This window comes from Tinamus guttatus, unplaced genomic scaffold (assembly GCF_059628265.1).
Source record: "Tinamus guttatus ecotype Peru unplaced genomic scaffold, ASM5962826v1 Tinamus_guttatus_pri_ptg000903l, whole genome shotgun sequence".
NCBI lineage: Eukaryota > Metazoa > Chordata > Aves > Tinamiformes > Tinamidae > Tinamus > Tinamus guttatus.
The window spans coordinates 109,225-131,427 of NW_028289437.1; the positions used below are offsets into that span (position 1 = coordinate 109,225).

Genomic DNA, 22,203 nt, shown 5'->3' on the forward strand with positions numbered 1-22,203 from the left:
AGAATAGAATAATAATAAGAGTAAGTAAGAGTAACATAATAATAAGAGTAAGTAATAAGGATAAGGTAATAATGACAATAGGTACGAGTAAGATAATAATAAGATAGCAATAAGAATAAGATAATAATGAGAATAAGTAATTAGATAAGAATAAGTAAGAATAAGATAGTCATATTTTAGCTAGTTTTGTTATGCATAGGGAGGGGGGAAATGTTGCAGATTACTACACTGTAACAGATAGTTAGGGTCCGGCGGCCGGAAGATATCGCGCTGTACGGAAAGGTAGAGCCCCTAATAGCCAATAGTGTTAGTTTATGATGCAAGCAGACGGATGTGACGTTGTAAACCTTATCTATATAACACCTTGCTACCCATCAATAAATGCCATTTGCCGTCTACCACATTGGTGTCAGCGTGCTGATGGCCCGAGCGGCTTGGGGGTGGGCGCCGTGCTGTTCCTGAACCAGGTCGCCACGCCGCTTGAACGGCAACAGGGAAGCAGCATGAAAAGAGGAAACAGGACCAAAATACAGCTTGGGAAGCTCAGATTGGACAATAGGATGGAGAAATATCACTTGAAGGGTAGAGCAGTGGTGCTACAGGGCACCCAGAGCGAGTCTGTCACCACCCATGGCTTTGTGTTTCAAGAAACAGCCACTGAGGATGGAAAAGCCATCAAGGGAGGGAAGGAGAACCTCTTGTAAGAACTTGCTGGGGAAGCAGATTGGGTGTCTATAGTCTGCAGGGACACAGGAGCAGGTCTAGGATGACCTGTGGTAGAGATGGCCAAGGGCGCTGCCAAGGCCCCAACAGAATGGAGGTCTTTATCCTCTTGACTATGGCTGTTCTGTCTGTCACTGAGGCCTACCAGTCGTGGAGATGGAGCCAAGGTCGAGGAGGGAGAGGTTGAGGAGGAAGAAGTACATGGGGGTGTGGAGGCGGTGGTCACAGGCTACGGCTGTGATGATGAGGCCGTTGGCCAGGAGGGCAGCCAGGTAGATGGCCAGGAAGAGCGAGAAGTGCAAGAGCTGCAGCTCCCGTGTGTCTGCGAATGGCAGGAGGAGGAACTTGCTGAAGGAGCTGCTGTTGGACATTAGTTCTTTCGGGGCCCAGGAGTCCTGTCCGAGGAAGGAAAGAAAGCCAAAAGTTAAGGCAGGCTTTTCTGAGCCAAACCATTTCAGTTTCTCAAGGAACTCCCCACATTTCCTCTCTCCCTTATTTCAACTCCCTTTCTGGTGCTCCACTTTCAACTGGCTGAGTGTGTCAAGTTCAGCAGGGACTCCTGCCCATAGCTCCGGATGAGTTGTTTCTGCTTTGCTGCAGGTGGAAATAGATGCACTAGTCTTTGAGTGGTATTTGTGGAGGTACCTTGGAATGGCATATTGCATTGCTTGGAATGGACTTAGTCCAGAGACCAAGTGGGAATATTCTCCATTCACCAGCATGAAAGCAGAATACAGCCCTCACACCAGTTGTACCTGAAGGAGAAGAGCTCTGTGAGGGATTCACCCTCATCAGTCTTGCCCTCCTCAACAGAGATATTTGTATCTGAGTCTGCCACACCAGATCTCACTCCAGCAAGGGAGAACAACAGTCAAAAGGAAACAAGGATAGACCTTACCCTTCCTACATGTCGAGAGGTCTAGAGATAGACCTTGTCCTCATGCCTCTTTTAACCCTGCACCCTGCACCCTTATTCCAGGCACTGCAGAGAGAAGGAGTCGCTTTGATGCACACAAGCTGCAGGACACGATGTCCACCCCTTCTATGGCAGGGCTCTTCAACATTTAGAATTCAAATCTTCTCTGCAAAAGGATAAGTGGAGGAGTCTGTTGATATATAAGCATGCGTATAAATAATATATATGATGGTGCACACACAAACACACAAAGGTGCCTACTCACTGTGGGAACATTATTTGATAGAGCAGAAATTTTTGGCGCTTCAATCGTTCTCAGCATAAACCCTTGTGCATTCCAAAAGGAAAGAAAAAAAAAAAAAAAAACCACCTTGTTAGGACTTTGTCATGGTACCTGCTTCATCGCTGAGCCTTGCCCCTCACTGTCGTGTACTTGCACCTCACTCACATGAAGGACAACGACACTCACAAGTGAGCCCAGTCCTCCCTGCAGAAACCTCCCAGGAGCAGGGGACTGTCCAGGGGCACCCCCATGTTTGCAGGTGCTAAGGAGCAGCTCAGATAGACCCTGATACAGCAGCCCAGGAGAAGCTGGTGCTGTCTATGGACTAAGGGATGGCTGAGGGGACATTCAGATGTCCCTGGCAGACTCGTTGGCAGCTCCTTGAATTTCTTAATGAGTCTCAGTCTCTTGTCCAAATCTGCCAATTTTGTTTCCATTTTCCTCTTACCAAGTGGAAGGAAATTCTAAGCACCATCTCAATGCCTGCCTTGCCTTTCCTTTTGCAAAGTGCCTCTTACCAAGTGGAAGGAAATTTTAAGACCACCTCACTGGCTTCTCCTTCAGGAAATGCCTGCCTTGCCTTTCCTTTTGCAACGTGCCCTCTGAAATGTGCTCACAGCTAGACCTGTGAGCAGACCTGACCCCCGCAGCACCCTCCCAGCAGGAGAAGGAGCCTGTCCTGGTAGAGGATAATCCTCCCACCCAGAACTTCTCCCCTTAGTGCTGTGGGGAGCTCCCTGGGCAGGCTGAGCGCTGACCTTCACAGGTGACACAGTCACTGCTGCGGGCACACGGCACCTTTGGGTGCAGGGACCCTGCTCTGAAGTGCAGACCTCTCACCCTGTCTGCACACCCCGGCTTCACATCACTGCTGTTTCTGTTGGGGAAGGCAGCAGGATGCCCTGCCCTTAGGTGGTATGTTAGAGAATCCCTGCTCTCAAGCAGCTCCTCTTCCTCTGCACTGCAAAAGCCAGGATAAAGAAGAGAAAAATGCTGGGAGCCATGGGGTGTGATGGGTTCATGTGTCCCCTTCAAGAAGCTCCATAGCATTGTCCTGTAAGCACAAACTCACCATGTCAAGAGCTGTGGAGGTCTCCTCTGTCCTCCCGCTCCACACTGCCGTTCCCCTCTCGCTGCCTTCTCTCCTCTGCTGTCTGCAGCAGCAGGCAGTGCCCGCAGCCCTGCTGCTCTTGGCACAGGAGCTGCTCCTGCACTCGGCTGTCTCTGGGCAGTGCTGCCAGGCTGCCACGAGCTGCCTCCGTCCCAGGAGCCTGGCCCCGCTCAGGAGCAGAGGAGCAGCTGAACTCACCAATTTCTCTGTCCCTCGTGCCCCCTCCTCCTGGGAAAAGTGCACTGGAATAGAGTGAAGTAATCACCTGTTGTCTCTTCCCATTGAGTGGAGAGCGACTATTTCCAACATTGCAAGTTCTTTCATCAGAGCATGACTACCTATGAGAAATAGAGATGTGCTCCTGTGGAACCCCCGATTCTCATCTCTGACCTAGGCAGGACACCTAGTTAGGACAAGAAGGGAGTTCCTTGACACATGGTTCAGACATTGACTCAGATGTGTCAGTCTCGGCACCTCATGCTGGTCTAGAAGCCCCTGGCGTAAAGTGGGATTCAGAAAACTCCTGTGAACTTCACAGGCAGGTCAAGTGATCCCCTATTGCCACAACTGAAGTGAGCACAACACAGAGGTCTGCAAGAGAGCTCCTCGTCTAGGCTGCAATTGCAGTCACTGGAGATGGAGGATGAGAGTCAGTTGATCACACACAAACACTCCCTGGTGACAGTCCAAAAGACTGAGGAGGTCCAAAGCCTGTGCCAGTGCCCACCTGCTCTCATGCGGCTCCTGGTAGACCTGCATCATCCTAGAGGATCAGGTGGGGGGGGCAATGGGGAATTGCCTTGCCCATCTGAAATGATCCCAGATGCCAAATACAATGGCAGCCTCAGGAACTATGAAGATGAGGCATAGAAAGATTCTGGCATGAAGCAGCAGCTCTGCTAATTCAGTGTGGATACTTGATTTGATGGCATAGAAAAGTGCTGGCCGGGCCTTGTCAGATGTTTGGGGTGTCCCGCACAACCACGTGTCTCTAGCAAATGCAGCAGGGCACCTGCAGGAAAATCATGCCCCTTGGAGTGACTGCTGGGCGAGGGCCCCAGGGCATCCTACGTTTCCATCCTGTACCCAAAGACATTCCAGCACTGGCTGTAGGGAAAGCCCATCCTGTCTACATCCAGGGTGCTGCATAAATGGGAGGCATCCTCACCCTTGCATGTCTCTGCTCCAGTCTGTGCCCTCCCAAACCCTTCTAGCCCTCCTCTCCTGCATTTCTGCCCCCCCCCCGCCAGATGATACGAACAAGGCCGGCGCTAATGAGGGCCTCAGAGTGGATGGAGCACTGGCTACCAAGGCCTAGGGACTTCTTCAGCAGCACCTTCACTTTCCTAGAGATGGCTTAAAGAAATCTGCCATCCTGCCCCATCCCTCAGGCTAGGCAGGTGTGACAGTCACAAATGGTCCATGTGCCCACCTACAGCACCTGCACACACACACACACCCATGGTCCCTACGGCACTGACACGGCCTTTGGGTGCCTGGCACTCCCTGGATATCCCCCTTCCCCTGCCTGGTGGCCTGATGGAGCCAGTAAAGGTGCTGCTGGTGCTGTCAAAAGGCAGAGTGGGCAAAAGCACTTTTGGAGCTTCCTCATAACCTGCTGCTCTGTCCATATGCTTTGGGGTCTTCAGCCAATGCTGTTGTGGTTGCCTTTGCTCTGGGACAGAGCAGTGATGCACAGATTATGCCTCCAGCAGCATCCCTGCACATCTGGGCATGCACTGATGCAGGAAGGAGAACGTGTCCTAAATATTCATGATTTAATTCTGCCTTTCATATACTATAATTCATATTGCTTTCATGTACCCTCATACCAGCTTATTACAAGATGAAATTGGAGAGGACAAATAGCAAGGGTCTTTCCTGCTCTCCCTCGCTTTTTTCTCTTCTTTTTTTTTTTTTTTTTTTTTTTTAGTAGGAGTTGGAGGAGGACCTGGAGCTGAGCCCATGGCAGGGCAGCAAGGCTGCAGGTTGTCACATATCCTTTGGATGGAGGCTCTTCCCATCTGCTGGCCTGATGGTCATCAACCAGGTGGCCAAGCCGGTGATGAGAGCCTTACACTGGGATTGACTCAGGGGAGAAGACTCCAGCAAGAGTGAGGAATTGATGGCCTGGGATGGCAGGGAAAGGTGCAAGTGATGTGGACAAAGGAACCCCTGGAGAGAGCAGTGGGAAGCAGGGAGCTCTGCTTAGGGATGGACAGAGAGCCTGTCAGGATTGTAGGGATGAGGATTAGTGGGCAGAGCAACAGAGGTGGCCTTGTGTAGATCTCTACTATGGATCTCTAGAAAGACATCATGATGGGATCCCCATGGTTTTCACCAAGACATTGTGATGGCGTCTTTCTCCATGGTCTCCACCAAGGAATCATGATGGGACCTCCATAGCCCCCACAAAGGCATCATGTGGGGTCTGCCTTGGTGTGCAGCAGGGCATGATGATAGGGTCCCCATGGAAACCACCAGGGCTTTGTGATGGCAGTGGTAGCCTGCCCATAAGGCCATTGTGAGCGGGTGGTCCCCATGGTGACCATGTTCTTGTTGGGGGCCAAGGCCCCAGGTTCCCCACTCTGAGGAGAGCAGCTCCAAGCAGCTCTGAAGGGTGGAGGACCTCAGGAAAGGCAGCCATTAAGTAAGCATCTGTCAAGAAGAAGAATGCTCCATACAAACAGTTGTTAAAATTAGGGAACATCACTGGAGCCCAGCTTGACTAAAGAGGGAACTGGCATGTGGCCTTCAAGTCAGTAAGGCAGCATGTGGAAAGGGGAAGAAGGGAGGGGCTGCAAAGGAGGAAGTCAGAAATATTGTCCAGCAAAGTAAGGATGGTTTGGGGAAAGCCAAATCTCCTTGCTCCTGCTTCAGTGAGAGTAAAAGAATGAAGAAGGAAAATGTGGGCTCATGGCTGAATGGGACTGGGATTCTAGCAAGTGCAGCCCTGCTTGGCTTCAGTCAACCTTCACCATCAAAGTGAAGCCTGAGAAATGTCTGAAAGGGGCAACTGGAGAGGTCACTTCTCTGTCCCTGCCCTGGCAAGTGTGGGCCCTGGGCAGACCTGTGGGATCGCCTGGGGTTGGGGCTTGGTTTGGGGGTTTGGCATTTGGTAAGACAGGATCAAAGTCCTGTGGGATGAAAGAGCACAAAGTCTGAGCACAGGCTGAGATGAGGGTGAGCCTCAGCTCCACGACAACTGCTGTGGGCTGCTCTTTGGGTAGAAGTGGGATGGAGGACAGTCTGTGGCAGAAGACAGTCTTCCTCCTGGAGGCACCAAAGCAGGCTCGCTGTTCTTCACTTCCTCAGCAGGGTTTCATGCACTGTGCTACTTAAGAGAGAGATGATAGTCCAGAAAAGAGCAAAGGTGCCCTTAGCACAAATCCTCCTGAGAACTTTATCTAGGAATCTGCTTCCTGCCTTACTTCATTGCCATGGTCAATGTTTTGCACCAACATAGTGCTGCCAAATAAGAAGAATGAAAATGTATTTCATAATGTTAAAAATGGCCCAAAGTTTTGGAAGGGATAATTTTTCTTATTCTATGAGAACGTTCTGACTTATGACTAAAATCTGCTGTAGGGGTTGGATTCAATTTGATCACATAGAGAGGCTGGTGCTGCTGGAGATTCCCTGGGGCAGTTGTGTTCCCCTGTGGTGCTGAAATCAATTTATTCCCCTGCATTGACTAGAAAGGGAATTCCAGACAACTGCATTTGACAGAGGCAACTACATGGATGGGGTCTGACACTTATCACTTTGAAAGTCAGCTTTGATTCAGATGATCTGCACATCTGCACTTTCCATGGTTTGAGTATTCCTTCTCGCCCTGGCCTTTATTTTTCAGACACCTCTCAACTCTTCCCTTGCTGCTTTGAGATTCAGGGAGTCTTTCAGGAGACTCTTGTTGTCTCTTAACCAGCTCCTTCACCGTGTGTCTATCCAGCCTTTACTAACTGTTTGTGAAAAGAGGTTCAAGGAAGGTTATTCCTTGTAGGCTGTGGAGCAACTTCGAGGCAACTCGGAATTCAACCTACTGTTGAGGTTTGGATTTTGTTTCCTATTGACATAGGATCCAGGTTATTTTGTTTTATCATACTTAATACTTTTACATGTTTGCAGCTAGTTCAGGTGGGAATTGGTGCACATGAGCTATAACATTCAGCTACTGGAGTGAGAAAAACAGTTTGATTTTAGCCAGAGTGATCCAAGTCCCCAGTGGCTGATGAGAGAAGTGGCAGGGCTGGGGAGCTGAACAAGAAGGTTCTTCATACAGGTCTCTCCTCAAAAACATTACTTTTCACACATGTCCAGACTTCACTGGAAGACACTCTAGGAAGTGGAGAAAGTGCGTATGGCTGATTCAGAACATGGAACAATAAAGAAAGCTCAAAAAAATATATCTATCTTTCTTTTCCAGGTGCTCATTGTAATCAGTCTAATGTTAATACACTGCTTTCCAATTAGCTAGAGAAGATTTGAAAACTGAAGAAAATTATGGCAAGAATCATGGCTCCTCAGGGGTTTTGCATTTGACTGACCCTTTGGGAGTAGTTGGTGCTGAACTCATGAACCTCTGATGCTGAGAGGAGACTGAAGAAACTTCTCAAGAAGTTCAAGTCAGAGGCACATCCCCAAGTTTCTTGGAGAGTTAATGGGTCCCACTGTGGTTCATTACCAAGCAAAGCCTCCCCAGGGGCTGATTAGAGAAGAGAGTTGGAAGCCACGATTAAACATAGGAAAAATGCAAAGTGCAGGTTCCTCTGATGCCAAGTTAACCCTACATGTGTGTTTTCAAGCAGATTGACCAAACAGAGAACCAGGCCCTAAGCAGGGGGATCCTTTCCGTCATGCTTTGCCCAAGACTTTTGGTTGGAGCAGTGGATAGGTGGGGGTGTTCAAGGCCTAGGGCAGGACACTGATCCAGGACCTCTTGTGTCCCTGGGGGAAAGCAGGCAAGGAGGCCCTGTTGCCAGAAGGAAGAAGTTTCTTCTTCTAGGCCTCAATGGCAGAGACACCAGCCATGGCCAAGAGGACATAGACCTAGTTCTTGAGAAGGTTTTGGCACCACCCTCAGCTGTCTCTCCCTTGGGCTCTCTTTCCCATGCCTGTGCCTGTTTCCCTGCAGCCTGTAGACATCAAGCTGCTTCCCCACCTTGTTCTCACCCCAGCATCTCTCCATCTTTTCTCATGTCTCTCTGTCCTTAGTGACTGTTGTTTGAAACACAAAGGCAAGGCTTGATCTCAGGTCCCCTCCAGGTGACATGATGCACCACATCACTGCTCTTAAGTGACATTTCTCTTTTCTTCAAGTCAAGTCTGTACCTCAGGCGGCAGTTTGTGGCGCTTTCCCCTTCTCAGTTTCTTTCCCACTACCAGAACAACTTCCATCATCCCTGAAACCACCCTGCAGGCAGTCACAGGCTCCTGCTCTCTTCCCATTAGCTGTAACACTTGAGCAGGCTAAAGAAGCTCATGGCCTTCAGCTTCTCCATGCAGGCCATGTGCTGCCCAGGCCTGAAAAAGCAACCTCACCCCAGCAGAAGGGCCTGACTCTGGGGAGGCCAGGTCAGGTACTGACCCATAGGCAAAAAAGAAAAATAAAGGGTAAAAAAAACATCGGTAGAAGCCTTAACTTCTTTGCACTGAACAAACACAAACCCTCTCCTCACAGGGTGGGGCAAGTGATACTCGAGCCTCCAAACACCTTGGGGGCCTGACACTGAACTCACTTCATGTGATGATCAGAGTTCTTCTACAGCGAGCCCCAATTGGATGCAGTAGCTAGAGGCACTCTAACAAGTACAGAGTAGGGGACTCCTGTTCTTGCAGTCCAGGACACTGTGGCCTCCAGAGCATGTTGCTGGCTCACATGCAGCTTGCTGCTCACAAAGGTCCTTCTCCAAAGAGCTGCTGCCCAGCCGGACATTGCCCAGCCCATATCACTGCAAGGGTTGGTCTGTCCTAAGGGCAGGACCTTCCATCTGAGCTGTCCCTTCACATCAAGGACATCCACCCCATCCTGCTCTTCCCCCCTAACCTTTCTTCCTGCGGAGCTTGTCCTCTGCCATCACAGCCCTCTTGTCATGTGAGTGGTCTCAAAGCATCTCCATTATTCTAACCGTGTTTCCGTGCAGTGACAGCTTGTGCCTCTCCATCTGCCCTCCTCTGTGCCCCAGGCTGCATGCAGTTGTGTGCGATATTGGGGTTGGAGAGCCTCAACCGTGGCACAAAGAAGATATCTGCAATGGAGAAACCTTTTACCAAGAGCCAAGGACACCGTGTGTGCAATGGCCCCACTTGAAAACAGCGACTCGCTTGTGTAGAGAGCACTTGTCAGGACTATGCTCAAAGGAGGCTCCCACAAAGAGAGGAAACTCTGGAATGCCCAAGGCCTGGGGGAAGCAGCAGAGGGATTTGGCTCCTAGGGGTGATTAATGGCAACTTGGGCAACTCGGGTGAACCTCTCTCCAGGAAGGACAAGGTGCCACTGAAGAAGCCCCTGGACCTGGGCAGGCTGTGATTTACCACACGGAGGTCATCGTTAGCCCATTTCCCTCATGTAAGGGTGTGAAGAGTTTCCAGAGAAGGAGAGCTACAAGATTTTACGGATGAGGCTACTAGAGCAGAGACCTCTTTCCACCATTGGATGACAGGAGCAAAGGCAATGTTAGTGTTGTTCACAGGGTCTCTGGATGGCAGTCCAAGCCAGGACCTTCTTCCCTGGTGCGTTGTCCTTCAGGGAGGTCAATTCAGCTCTGTCCCAGGTGCCAAGGTGCTGCAGAGGGAGCTCAGGCAGCAAAACCCTCTCCTGCCAAGGCTGGGCAACCTAACTCTGTTTCCCCCCGGCCCTGGGCTCTTCAGGCTTTGCTCTCTTAGTGGGACCCCTCTCTCACCATCATGTTGCCACCTGCTCTCCATGACAGCATGCCCGTGCTCTGAAGTACAGGCACCAGAAACGCTGTGTCCTTGGCCCTTGGTAGAACAAGTTTCACCATCACCAACCTGTTCTTGGCACCACAGCTGAAGCTCTGCAATGGAAACATGCACAAGTGCATAAAGCCTGGGGCAGAGAAAGGAGCAGATGGAGGTGCCCATCTCACTGAGAAATATTGCTGAGGTGTGGTGTGTGCTCCGCTCAGGAGCAGAGGCCCAGCTGAACTCACCAATTTCTCTGTCCCTTGTGCCCCCTCCTCCTGGGAAATGTTCACTGGAATAGACTGAAGTAATCACCCGTTGTCTCTTCCCATTGAGTGGAGAGCCACTATTTCCAACATTGCAAGGTCTTTCATCAGAGGATCACTATCTATGAGAGATGGAAAAGTGCTCCTGTGGAACACCCAATTCTCATCTCTGACCTAGGCAGGACACCTAGTTAGAACAAGAAGGGAGCTCCTCAACACATGGTTCAGGGATCGACTCAGATGTGTCAGTCTGCCCATCTCATGCTGGTCTAGAAGTCCCTGGCATGAAGTGGGATTCAGAAAAATCCTGCAAACTCCACAGGCAGGTCAAGGGATTCCCCTTTCAAAACTGAAGTGAGCACAACATAGAGGTCTGCAAGAGAGCTCCTTGTCTAAGCTGCAATTGCAGTCACTGGAGATGGAGGATGGGAGTCAGTGGCTCCTGCACAAACACCTGGGGACAGTTGAAAAGACTGAGGAGGTCCAAGGCATGTGCCAGTGCCCACTTGCTCTGATGCAGCTCCTCAGAGACCTGCATCATCCTGGAGCATCAGGGTGGAGGCCTCAGGAGAATTGCCTTGCCCGTCTGAAATGACCCCAGATCCTAAATAAAACAGGAGCCCCATTAACTATGAAGATGAGGCATAGAAAGATTCTGGCATAAAGCAGCAGTTCTGGTAATTCAATGCAGCTATTTGATCTAATGGCACAGAAAAATGCTGGCAGGGCCTTGCCAGATGCCTGGGGTGTCCAGCACAACCAAATGTCTCTAGCAGATACAGTAGGGCACCTGCAGGAAAACCATGCCCCACTGCAGTGCTTGCTGGGCAAGCGCCCCAGGCTATGCTGAGTTTCCTATCTCTACCCTAACCAATCAATTCCAGCACTGACTGCAGGGAAATTGTCCCACCTACGTGCAGAACTGTCCCACCTACATGCAGAATGCTGCAAAAAGAAGAGGCACATCACTCCAAGCTCTGTGCTCCAGTCTCTGAACTCTCAAACCCTTCTAGCTCCCCTCCCCTGAATTCCTGCTCACCCCACTAGATTATATGAACAGGGACTTCTTCAGTGGCACCTTCACTTTTCTAGAGATTGCTTCAAGAAATCTGCCATCCTGCCCTGTCCCTCAGGCTAGGCAGGTGTGACAGTCACAAGTGCTCCATGTGCCCACCTACAGCACCTGCATACATACACCCATGGTCCCTACGGCACTCGCATGGTCTTTGGGTGCCTGGCTGCCCTTGAGTATCTCCTTTCTTGTGCTTATTGGCCAGACAGGCCCAGCAAAGGTACTACTGGTGCTGTCAACAGGCAGAGTGGGCAAAGGCACTTTTGGAGCTTCCTCACAACCTGCTGATCTCTCCATGGGCTTTGGAGTCTTCACCCAGTGTCCTTGGGGTGGCCTTTGCTGTGGCACAGTGATGCACAGAACCTGCCTCCAGCAGCAGCATCCCTGCACATCTGGGCATGCACTCATGTAACAAGGGGAAACGTCCTAAGAATTCATGGTTTAATTCTGCATTTCAGATATCATAATTCATATTGCTTTATTGTACACTCACACCAGCTTATTACAAGCTGAAAATGGAGATGACAATGAGCAAAGATTTTTTTTTACTTTACTTTTTCTTATTTAGCAGGATTTGAAGGAAGATCTGGAGCTGAGCACACAGCAAGGCAGCAAAGCTACCAGGTGTGACATTTCGTTTGGAAGGAGACTCCTCCCATCTGCCAACATGATGGTCATTAACCAGCTGGCCAAGCTGGTGAGGACAGCCTTAAATTGGGAGTGAGTCAGAGGAGAAGAAGACTCCAGCAAGAGAGAGAAGGTGATAGCCTGAAATGATAGGGAAAGGTGCAGGTGAGAGAGCAGTGGGATGCAGGGAGCCAGGCTTAGGGATGAACAGAGAGCCAGTCAGGATTGTTGGTATGAGGATTAGTGGGCAGAGCAACAGCTATGGCCTTGTGAAGATCTCTGCTATACACCTTGAAAAAAGCAATAATGATGAGGTCCCCATGATCTTCACCAAGACATTGTGATGGTGTCTTTCTCCATGGTCTCCACCAAGGCATCATGATGGCATCTCCATAGTCCCCACAAAGGCATTGTGATAGGGTCTCGGTGGTCTCCACCAGAGCATTGGAATAACGTCCCCATGGAAACCACCAGGGCTTTGTGATGGCAGTGCCATCATGTCCATAAGGCCGTTGTGAGGGGACGGGCCCCATGGTGACCATGCCTTTGTTGGGGACAAAGACGCCAGGCTCCCCACTCTGGGGACAGCAGCTCCATCAGGAGGGAACAGCTCCCCTTGGTGCCACTGTCAGGTCCCCACGAGAGGATCCTGAACATGGACAAGGAGCGGCAGGCGAACGCCTGCTCCCAGCCCACAGACGGGCTCTCAGGCTTGCAGGAGAGCGGGAACGAGGTGAGCAGTGGGGCTGAAGGGAGAGGCAGGCAGAGGGGATGGCACCAACACGGGGAGCACAAAGATGGTGTGGAAGGGGAGCCAGGATGAGGGAAGAGTTGAGAGCTCTTCTGGGGAAGGTTCATTTATTCCTGGCCCTGGGCGTTGATGTAACTGGATAGATTGAGTTTGTGCAAAGTTGGCCCTGCCAAAACAGAGCATTTCCTTGAAGCTGGTCCCCAACTTCCTGCACCAGTCGAGAGAGGATGACACCTCCGAGTGCGACGTGCTCTGTGCAGAGAGTGAGGGGTGGCAGGGACAGCTGTGGGCAGGGGGCTTTTCTGAGCGCTGGGCTCTGAGTGGGACAAGGAAACCTTAAGGGTATAGGCCTGATGGTAACAGAAAGGTTTAGAAAATTTTTTTAAAAACAAATCTAGAAAGAAAGTAAGAGAAAGAATTAAAGCAAAAAATCATTTGTTATAATTTTCCGCCTTTATTCGTTGTTGTGTTTTAGTACACTAGACTTGGGCATGATCATTTGTTCTTGAAAAGGGAAGTGATTTTCAGAAGTGGGTGGGCTGCAGTCCCAGAGTCCTGCACAGCTGGTGCCATTCCAGGTGCCGTGGTCCCCTGTCCCCAGCCTCCCTCTGCCGCTCTGAAGGGCTCTGCTCTCCCGCAGGTCCCTGTGAGAGCTCTCAGGCCCACGCAGGTCACTCAGAGACACTGGGACATCTCCAAGTCCCACTAGGTGCTGGTGCTCAGATACTTGAGCTCTGCCTGCAAAGATGAAGGACTGTTTTGAATATTTTCCAGCAATGAAAGAGTGGAAATCTTCAGGAACTTTCTCAACCTGCTTTGGAGAACTGTTTATCTGCCCTTGCCTTTTAGTGTCCACTGCTCTCTCCATTTGACTGTAAAGGAAACCTCTGTCATCGCTCCCGTATTTTCTATGTCTTGAATACATGAATTATTCCTGCAGCCCCTCTGGGCAGCCCCTCTCCCAGCACAGCACTCACCCCCACTCCAGGCATGTTCTGCCCCTGGAGGTCTCCTGTGCTCCATGGTGGCTCCATAGCCCTTTCCACCAGGATGGGCGCCTGTCCCAGCTCTGTAATGAGTGGGACTGTCCTCAGCAGATCCCTCCTGAGCACTCACCCTCTCCAGGGTGTCTCTGGGCAGGGGCATCAACAAGCGGCAGCTGAATCCAGTCCTCTTTCCCTAACACAGGAACATGGCTGCACAGCCCTCTGGTATATCAGCCAAGCCTCCCGCATTTGTATCATCACAAAATTTGCTGGGAGTGCACTCTGTTCCTTCTTCCAGGTTACTGATGGAGAAGTTGAATAGGATTGGACCCAATACTACTCCCTGGGGGACACAGCTGGCTCCAGGCCCCCAGTAGACTCTGTGCAAATGTCTGAGCACAAGTAGGAGAACCTGGGGTCTTTTCCTAGCAACTACTAAAGAAAGGCAGAGTTTCCTCATAGCTCCTGCCCATGCAGATGTGCTAGAAATCCCAGGCATGTATCATGGCCTTGCAGGCCTATTCAGTGTCACTGAATCAAGTGTCTGAAATGAATTACAGTCACGGTTTACATTGTCAACATCTCCATGTGTCTCAGCTTCCTAGTGAGTGTGGCTCTAACGCTAGTGATCATCTAGTGCTATTTCAGATGGCCAAGGAAGAGGCCCACCGGGCCCTGACCAGGCATTCTAGAAAGATGTGAGTATCACATTTGCTCTATCAGAGCAATAGGCACTAGCCCGTGCCTGGGACAACCCTGTCTCTTCAGATGTCACCTGGTGTCACCAGGCAATTGACTCCCACCTGAACTGCCACGGGAAGGCTGCCTCTAGACTTTCCTTCAATTCACTCATCTTCAGTTTTGTGTGTTGGAGCTTTGCATGGAACCATGGAAACCTGTGGTGGCGCTTGGTTGCCATTTCTGTTATATTAGAGAGATTTGAGATCACACTCTAACCATAGGCATGAGAGCTGAGATCTCCTAAACAACACTGGACCCCTGGTCTCAACCCACCTGCCCTTGTCCCGCCGTGACTCTGTACCCCAGAGGTCCCTTGGTGTCGGTGCTGGAAAAGACGCTGCAGAGGGAAACTCTCCTCCCTGCACTGGGCACATCCAAGGGAGCTCAAAGAAGCGGCTCAGAGAATCCCCCCTCTCTGCTAGTGAAGGGGGAAGCCTGGCTTCCTGCTTTATCATGGTCTGTGTTTAAGTGCTAAATGAGAGATTCCTGTGCAGATGTGACAAAAACTAGGTATCTTTATTTTAGTATTTATTGGTTTAAAATGGATGTAAAGGAGAGAATTTAAAAAGGAAATGCATAAAATACAGCCTTGATGACAGATATCCTGGTGAGTGAATGAAATAGTTGTTATCATTGACCTTGTACCCACTGGACGAGTTTCTTCAGTGCCTCCTTGAGCTCCTTGTTCCTCATGCTGTAGATGACGGGATTCAGGGCTGGAGGCACCACCGAGTACAGAATGGACACAACCATATCTAGAAGTGGGGAGGAGATGGAGGGGGGCTTCAGGTAGGCAAACAATATAGTAATGACAAACAAGGAGACCACGGCCAGATGCGGGAGGCACATGGAAAAGGCTTTGTGCCGGCCCTGCTCAGAGGGGATCCTCAGCACAGCTCTGAAGATCTGCACGTAGGAAACCACAATGAAAGTGAAACACCCAAAGACTAAACAGGTACTAAGCACAATAATCCCAGCTTCCCTGAGGTAGGAATCTGAGCAGGAGAGCTTGAGGATCTGGGGGATCTCACAGAAGAACTGATCCACCACATTGCCTTGGCAGAGCGGAATGGAAAATGTGTTCCCAGTGTGCAGGAGAGCAGTGAGGAAACCACCGGCCCAGGCAGCTGCTGCCATTCTGACACAAGCTCTGCTGTCCACGATGGTCCTGTAGTGCAAGGGTCTGCAGATGGCAACATAGCGGTCATAGGCCATGACTGTGAGGAGATAATACTCAGTTGATATGAAAATAGTAAAACTTAAGACCTGCTCAACACATCCCAAGTAGGAAATGGCTCTGGTGTCCATCAGGGAATTGTGCATGGATTTGGGGATAGTTGTGGAGATGGAGCCAAAATCGAGGAGGGAGAGGTTGAGGAGGAAGAAGTACATGGGGGTGTGGAGGCGGTGGTCGCAGGCTACGGCTGTGATGATGAGGCCGTTGGCCAGGAGGGCAGCCAGGTAGATGGCCAGGAAGAGCGAGAAGTGCAAGAGCTGCAGCTCCCGTGTGTCTGAGAATGGCAGGAGGAGGAACACATTGAGGGAGCTGCTGTTGGACATCTGTTCTATTGGGTTCAGGAAAATTGTGTAGGGAAGAAAAGGCAATAAAGGCTTAGAAAAATTTTCTCTGAAATAAACTTTCCATTTTTCACAGAAATGCTTCTCGACCCCGTCCCAACTCTCAGTAATTTCTTCTTTTCACTATCACCTTCAGTCATCTCCTCAGTCTATGCTCCAGCTGAGTGTTCTGGGTGGAGTCGCAGCCCGAGTTACTCTACGTCAATGTGTATAAAGGACTGGTTCTTGATATCTCTCCTTTTCGGAGTTGATGTCACAGGACATCCACCTTTAAGATAAAGGATCTTTTAATATTCCCACATACAATTCCAAGGAGTTTGGGGTGCAGCAGGGGGTTTTAGCATTTTGTTTTAGAATTACTTATTTTGGAAATTTTTAGATTCTGTCAACATATCTGGTCAGGTTCTTTGCATGTCTTTATTTACATGCAAATAAAGACAGATGTCTCTATTTCTGAAAATGTGAATGTTAAGCAGACTGGAGATGGAATGGGGTCTCTACTGCTTAGGGAGCAGTGTGGAGTGCCGTTGAGTCCATCTGCCTTGTTCCTGCAGAAAAACCTGAACTCTGTTGAGATCATAGAAGACTGTTTCAAAGCACTCATTTATCACTGCGCTCCCTCTAAGGTTAAGGTGGATACGTGATGGAGAGAACAGGACACTGCTACTGACACAGCAAGCACTCTGTGCACTGAATCCTCTTCTGGAGGGCACCTCACAAACCCAGCACAACAGAGACAGTCACGTGTCCTGACAGTCATAGGGTCTCCTAAAGGGAGAGTCAACCCCTTTGCAGCCCCTCCAATGACGCTGCCCAGCACCCTGGGCACATTGTAGCTCTTCAGACACCTCCATGGCAGGACCTCAGGGTGAGTATCTGAATTTGTAGCTGAAGCCCCAGCTGACTGCCAGGACAAGAGCAGAAAGGAGAGGCAGGGAAACGAGGAGAAACACTGTGACTGCTGCCAAGGGAGGGCAGAGAGACAGAGCAGCACCGTCCCCAGGTTGCACCTCCCAGACAGTGTGTCCATCCAGGGCAGTGGTTCTCAGACCCTGCTCCTTGCAATGGGAAATGGGCACATGGCAGGAGAGAGGCAGCTCTGCTGTTCTGGAAATCTGACTGCAGAGGAGGTCAGAAATGCCCTGGAGCCCTTCCCCTTGAGAGCAGAGTGAGACTAAGCACAATGAGAATGAGGAGAGCTGCAAAGGGGATATTGCTGCTGCCCACAGGTGAAAAGGCAGTTGGAGGAATATTCTGGGGTCCTCACAGACCTATTGATCCCTCAGAGCAGCACTGCAGAACTCTCCTTCAGGCATCTAAAGCTAAAATGTCCCATTCATTTGCTGCCTTGTCAAAGATACAAAACAAAATCCTAGCCTCTGGATATTCCCTTCCCTTTCACAGAAGCTTCCCAAGAGTGTTCTATTGAAAAGCCCCTTCCAGATATGTGGTGTGGGTGAGGCTGAGCTGTGAGCAGCCCTGACCCCACACAGCAGCCTCTCAGCAGGAGAATGAACCTGCCCGGGGGGATCTCTCCTCCCACCCAGAGCTTCTCCCTGCAGCGCCCTGGCAGGCTGAGTGCTGATCCTCACGGAATCACTGCCCCGGGCACACAGCACCCTGGGGCGCATGGACACTGCTCTGAAGAACAGTGCTCTGAAGAACCTATGTGCCCACATTGCCTTCACTGTCTTGTACCAGCTCCAGAAGAAGTAGCCATGATGCCCTGACCTTGTGATGTTGGGACAGGGAATTTCTGTTCTGAAGCATCGACGTGTATGCAAAGTAGAAGCAGGGAGAACAATCCTCAAAAAAGAAAGTCATCAGCTGGAGGGGTGCTGCAGACCCCTCCAGAAACCTCAGCAGCATTACCCTGCAGACAGAGACTTACCGTGTCACAGATTGCTCCCACCATGAGCTCTCCTCTGTCCTCCCACTCCACGCTGCCTTTCACCTCTCTGTCCTGTCTCCTCCGCTGTCCGCAGCAGCAGGCAGTGCCCGCAGCCCTGCTGCTCTTGGCACAGGAGCTGCTCCTGCACTCGGCTGTCTCTGGGCAGTGCTGCCAGGCTGCCACGAGCTGCAGCCCAGCTGAATTCATGAATTACTCTATCCCTTGGGATTCCTCCTTCTGGGATATGTTCCGTCAAGTAGAGTAACCTGTTTTCCTTCTCTAAAGACTACAAGGATACAGATTCCAATGTTGCAATTTATTTCATCAGATAATGATTATCTACCAAAGTTAGAAATGTCCCACGGGAAGTCCTGATTCACATCTCTTAACTAGGCAGGACACCCAGACAGGGATAAGAAGGGAGCTTGTTGATACATGGTGCATATATGATTCGGATGACTTATTCAGATGGCTTATTGGTACTCCACATGTCTGTTCAGAAGAGCCAGGTTTGGAGAAGGATTCAGCTAACTCATGAACTCCACAAACACATGGCAGGTGGGATTCCCCTTACCAGGCTAAGCATGCACATGGTTTGCTTGCAAGCTCCTGGCCTAAAGGTCCTAATGGAATCACTGGAGATAGAGCTTCAGCGGGAGGCCAGGTCAGGAATTCCCTTGGTCATCTCTAATGACCCTGGATGCCTTCTATCCTACTAGAGCACCACTCACAATAAAGCTGAGGGACAGGCAGATCCCTACAGCTCAAAAGCTGATGTATTCCAGTGGAGACCATTTATAGAATCACAGAATGGTTGAGGTTGGAAGGAGCTTTGCAGATGATCTAGTTCAAACCCCTTGGTCAAGCAGTTTCACCTACAGCACGATGCACAGGATCCTGTCCAGGCAGGTCTGGAATATCTGCAGAGAAGGAGACTGCATAACCTTTCTGGGCAACCCATGCCAGTGCTCTGTCACTTTCACAGTGAAGATGCTTTTCCTCAAATTTAGGCAGAACATCCTGTGCTACAGTATGCCTTTTGTGCTGTCACTGGTCACTGCTGTAAAGAGTCTGGGTCATCCTCTTCTGCTCTTGGCATCCTCTCTTCAGGTATTTGCACACCCATTTAAGATCCCCTCTCAGCCTTCTCTTCTCCAGGCTAAAACAGGCTCAGTTCTCTCACCTTCTCCTCATAGGAGAGATGTTCCAGCTCGCTGATCAACTTTGTAGACCTATGCTGGGCGCTCTCCAGTAGCTCCTTGTTCCTCCTGAAATGGGGAGCCCAGCGCTGGACACAGGACTCAAGGGGTGGTCTCCCCAGGACCTAGTAGAGAGGCAGGATCAACTCCCTTGACCTCCTGGCAACAGTCTTCCTATTGCATCCCAAGAGACCATTGGCTTTCTTGGCGGCAAGGGCACATTGCTGGTTCATAGCCAGGCAGTAGTCCACGTGGACCCCCAGGTTTTGCTCTACAGAACTGGTTTGCATCGTTGTGATCTTCAGTGAATGTTCCGCCTAGCAGCAACCTTTGGCCTCAGGGGCTGCTCTGCCAGCAGTCTGCAGGGGGGTAGACAGGCTTCAAGGAGGCTTGAGTGAGAGAGGGCACCTTTCTCAGGTTGCAGGGGACATTTGGAGATCATCTAGTCAGATGATGGTCAATTCAGTGTTGCAAGCACCTGGGAGGCCAGCAGCAGGCACATGGCACTGCTCCTGCTTGGCAGGGGGGTCACTTTGTCTGTGCTCCTGACTGGACAGCACCAGGCATTAGCAGGTCCATCCATGTCTGTGAGGGTGACCGTGAGCTCTGCTCTTTGCTGAGTCCCGGGCAGGCCAGCAAGAGGCGCCTGGCTGGGCAGTTGCTTGGGAGGTCCCTGCTGGCAGAGCAGCTGCGAGGCCAGCGCTGGCCCATGGCTGGGGACGGGCTCTGAGGCCGCTCCTGTCCCAGCAGCAGCGCGGCCGGCAGCGGGGTCTGGTGCAGACACGCGGGGAGGTCCCTTGTGTGCGCGGAGCTGCCGGGGCAGCAGCAGGCGCTGCCTGTGAGGCCAGGGGTGTCTCAGCAGCGGGCAGGGACACGGAGGCCATTGCGGGGACGCTGCCGGGAGGCCCCTGCTCTCTGCAGGGCTGGCTCTGTGCTGACGCGTGGGTGTCGGCTGGTGACGTCACTGCTGCCGCAGCCCCTGATAGGCCAGGCCGCGCAGCTGGTTGTGACGTCAGCAGCCCCTTCCTGGCCGGGGCGGCTCTGCCGAGGAACCTGGTGTCCCTGCAGCCTGCGGCGGCAGCAGCCCACGCTGGGCTGTGCGCGAGCGAGGTCCCCCTGCCCGAGGAGCTGCTGGGCCAGCAGGAGGCTCACGGCGGGTGCTGGCGCTGAGGTCGCTGCTGCCAGAGCAGTGAGGGGCCAGCAGCAGCGGCGGGGACGAGAGGGTTTGCTGAGGGTGCCCCGTGGAGGGGCTGACACCTGCGGAGCTCTGCAGCCCTGGAGAAAGGCAGCTCCTTAATCAAGAGGAGGGAGATGGAGCACTTAGCACCAGGAATTTGTGCTGCTGTGAGCATGATCTTCTCTGGCGAACATGGACAAGGAGTAGAGACTTGCAGCCAGCTACCATTGGACCAGGGAGACCAGCAAGATCTTTTAGGCTGCTAAATGAATCCAGTGCCTGAGTGAGCATGGTGTAACGAGAGCAGCACCATTAATAATCTGTGATTGCCAGGCTCTTTGTCTGTAGTAATTCCCATCCCTGTCCAACAGGAGGGATCTTGTGAGATTTTCCTACAGGGTCTGAACTGGGTCTCTGTCCTTCATGGGTCCACCTGCTTTTATGGTCTAGGTAGTACTGAAAGACATTAGAGGTCTGTGACTCTCTATCCAAGCAATTTCTCCTTGGAGAACAGGTACAAATGCTTTAGCAGGAGACAGAAGGAATGTCCCCCCAACAAAAGGGAGCTTGGAGCCTGCTGCCTGATGGACACTGAGGTTCAGGCCTGAAGCTTCCTCAGCTCTTGCCAGGATCTGCATTCAGATATCCCAAGTGGTCTGTGCAATACATACAGATATGTATCTTGGAGTACGTGGAATAGAGAGGTAATCTCAGGTGGAACTGAGAAGAACTGGTGTGGGATGCAGTCATGGAGTCCTGGACAGCTGGTGCCATTGCAGGTGCCCTCATCCTCTCTGCTCAGCCTCCCTCTGCAGCTCTGATGGGCTCTGGTCTCCCGAGGTTTCTGTGAGAGCTGCCAGGCCCAGGCAGCTCCCTCAGAGATGCTGGGGCCTCTCCAAGTTCTAATTTTAATTCCAATATTTTCCTGTCACCTGTTACAAGACTGAGAGTATGAAAAATACTGTTTGGAAAGTGCATATGGGTAGCTGAAAAGAGCCCTGCATGTTCTTGGCTAGAAGTGGAGCTTGGAGACCTCCCTCAAGTGCCCTGAGAAAGGGAGAGAAGTTGGAGATGGGAGGGTTTGAAACTGGACTGGTCTGCTCTTAGGAAGGGCTGGGTTCTTTTGGGGGGAACTTATTTAGGGTGATCATCATGAAGTTCAAAGAGATGTGGGCACATGATGTCAGAATCAAGGCTAGCAGGCAGGTGAGCTGTCCTCACTCTGCACAAGGTGACTGTGAATCCATTTTTCTCAAGATTCCCAGTAGAAATGCTGAAAATTTCTGCCTCTGAGGAACACTCCCCAGGTGGTATTTCACCTAATCTGCTGCTATTGCAAGAGCCCTGGCGTCACTCTGAGAACCAGTGAGAACCACTCTGAGAACCACAGACACGTGCCAGCAGTATCAGTGACGGGGAGCCCCATTTCACTGGGTCTGCTGCCCACCCCAACCACCAAGACCAGTGCAGAGTTAAGAGTCACCCCATGGCCTTATGGCCCCCCAGCCCCACTTGTCTCCCTGGAGATTTTCTGACACCAGTTGACACGGGGAGAAAAAGCTACCAAAGCAGTTTATTCGAAGCAGGCGATGGCTGTTGGTGATGTTGGCGAATATTGTTTCTCTGGGCACATGGGTGCTGTAGGACACAACAGGGCAGCATCTCCGTAGCCCCCAGGACACAGCGTCTGTCGCTCTGTCTCTCGGCTCTGCTCCATCCCACATCTCAGGGGACCTGTCTGGCACATGCATCCGCTCGCTGCTCCTCTCGCTGCCCCGTGATGCAGCGGCAGCAGAACGCTCTGCGCAGAGCCCGAAGCGCCGTCCTGAGCCGTGAGCGCCATCGCCGGGGAGCCGCGACGTGCGGGAGGGCAGCGATGCCTGCGGTGGGAAGCAGAGCTGTGGGCAATGGGCTGCAGGGGTGCAGGGCTGCACCTGCCTGTCCCTGCCACCAAGGGC

General features: G+C 51.4%; 1 protein-coding gene across 1 annotated transcript in view; it reads right to left on the reverse strand.

Annotated features, from left to right (window-relative positions):
• Positions 1-22,203, reverse strand: part of LOC148591242 (olfactory receptor 14A16-like) — a 46,314-nt gene that overhangs the window by 20,851 nt on the left and 3,260 nt on the right. The gene's annotated exons all lie outside the window — the stretch shown is intronic.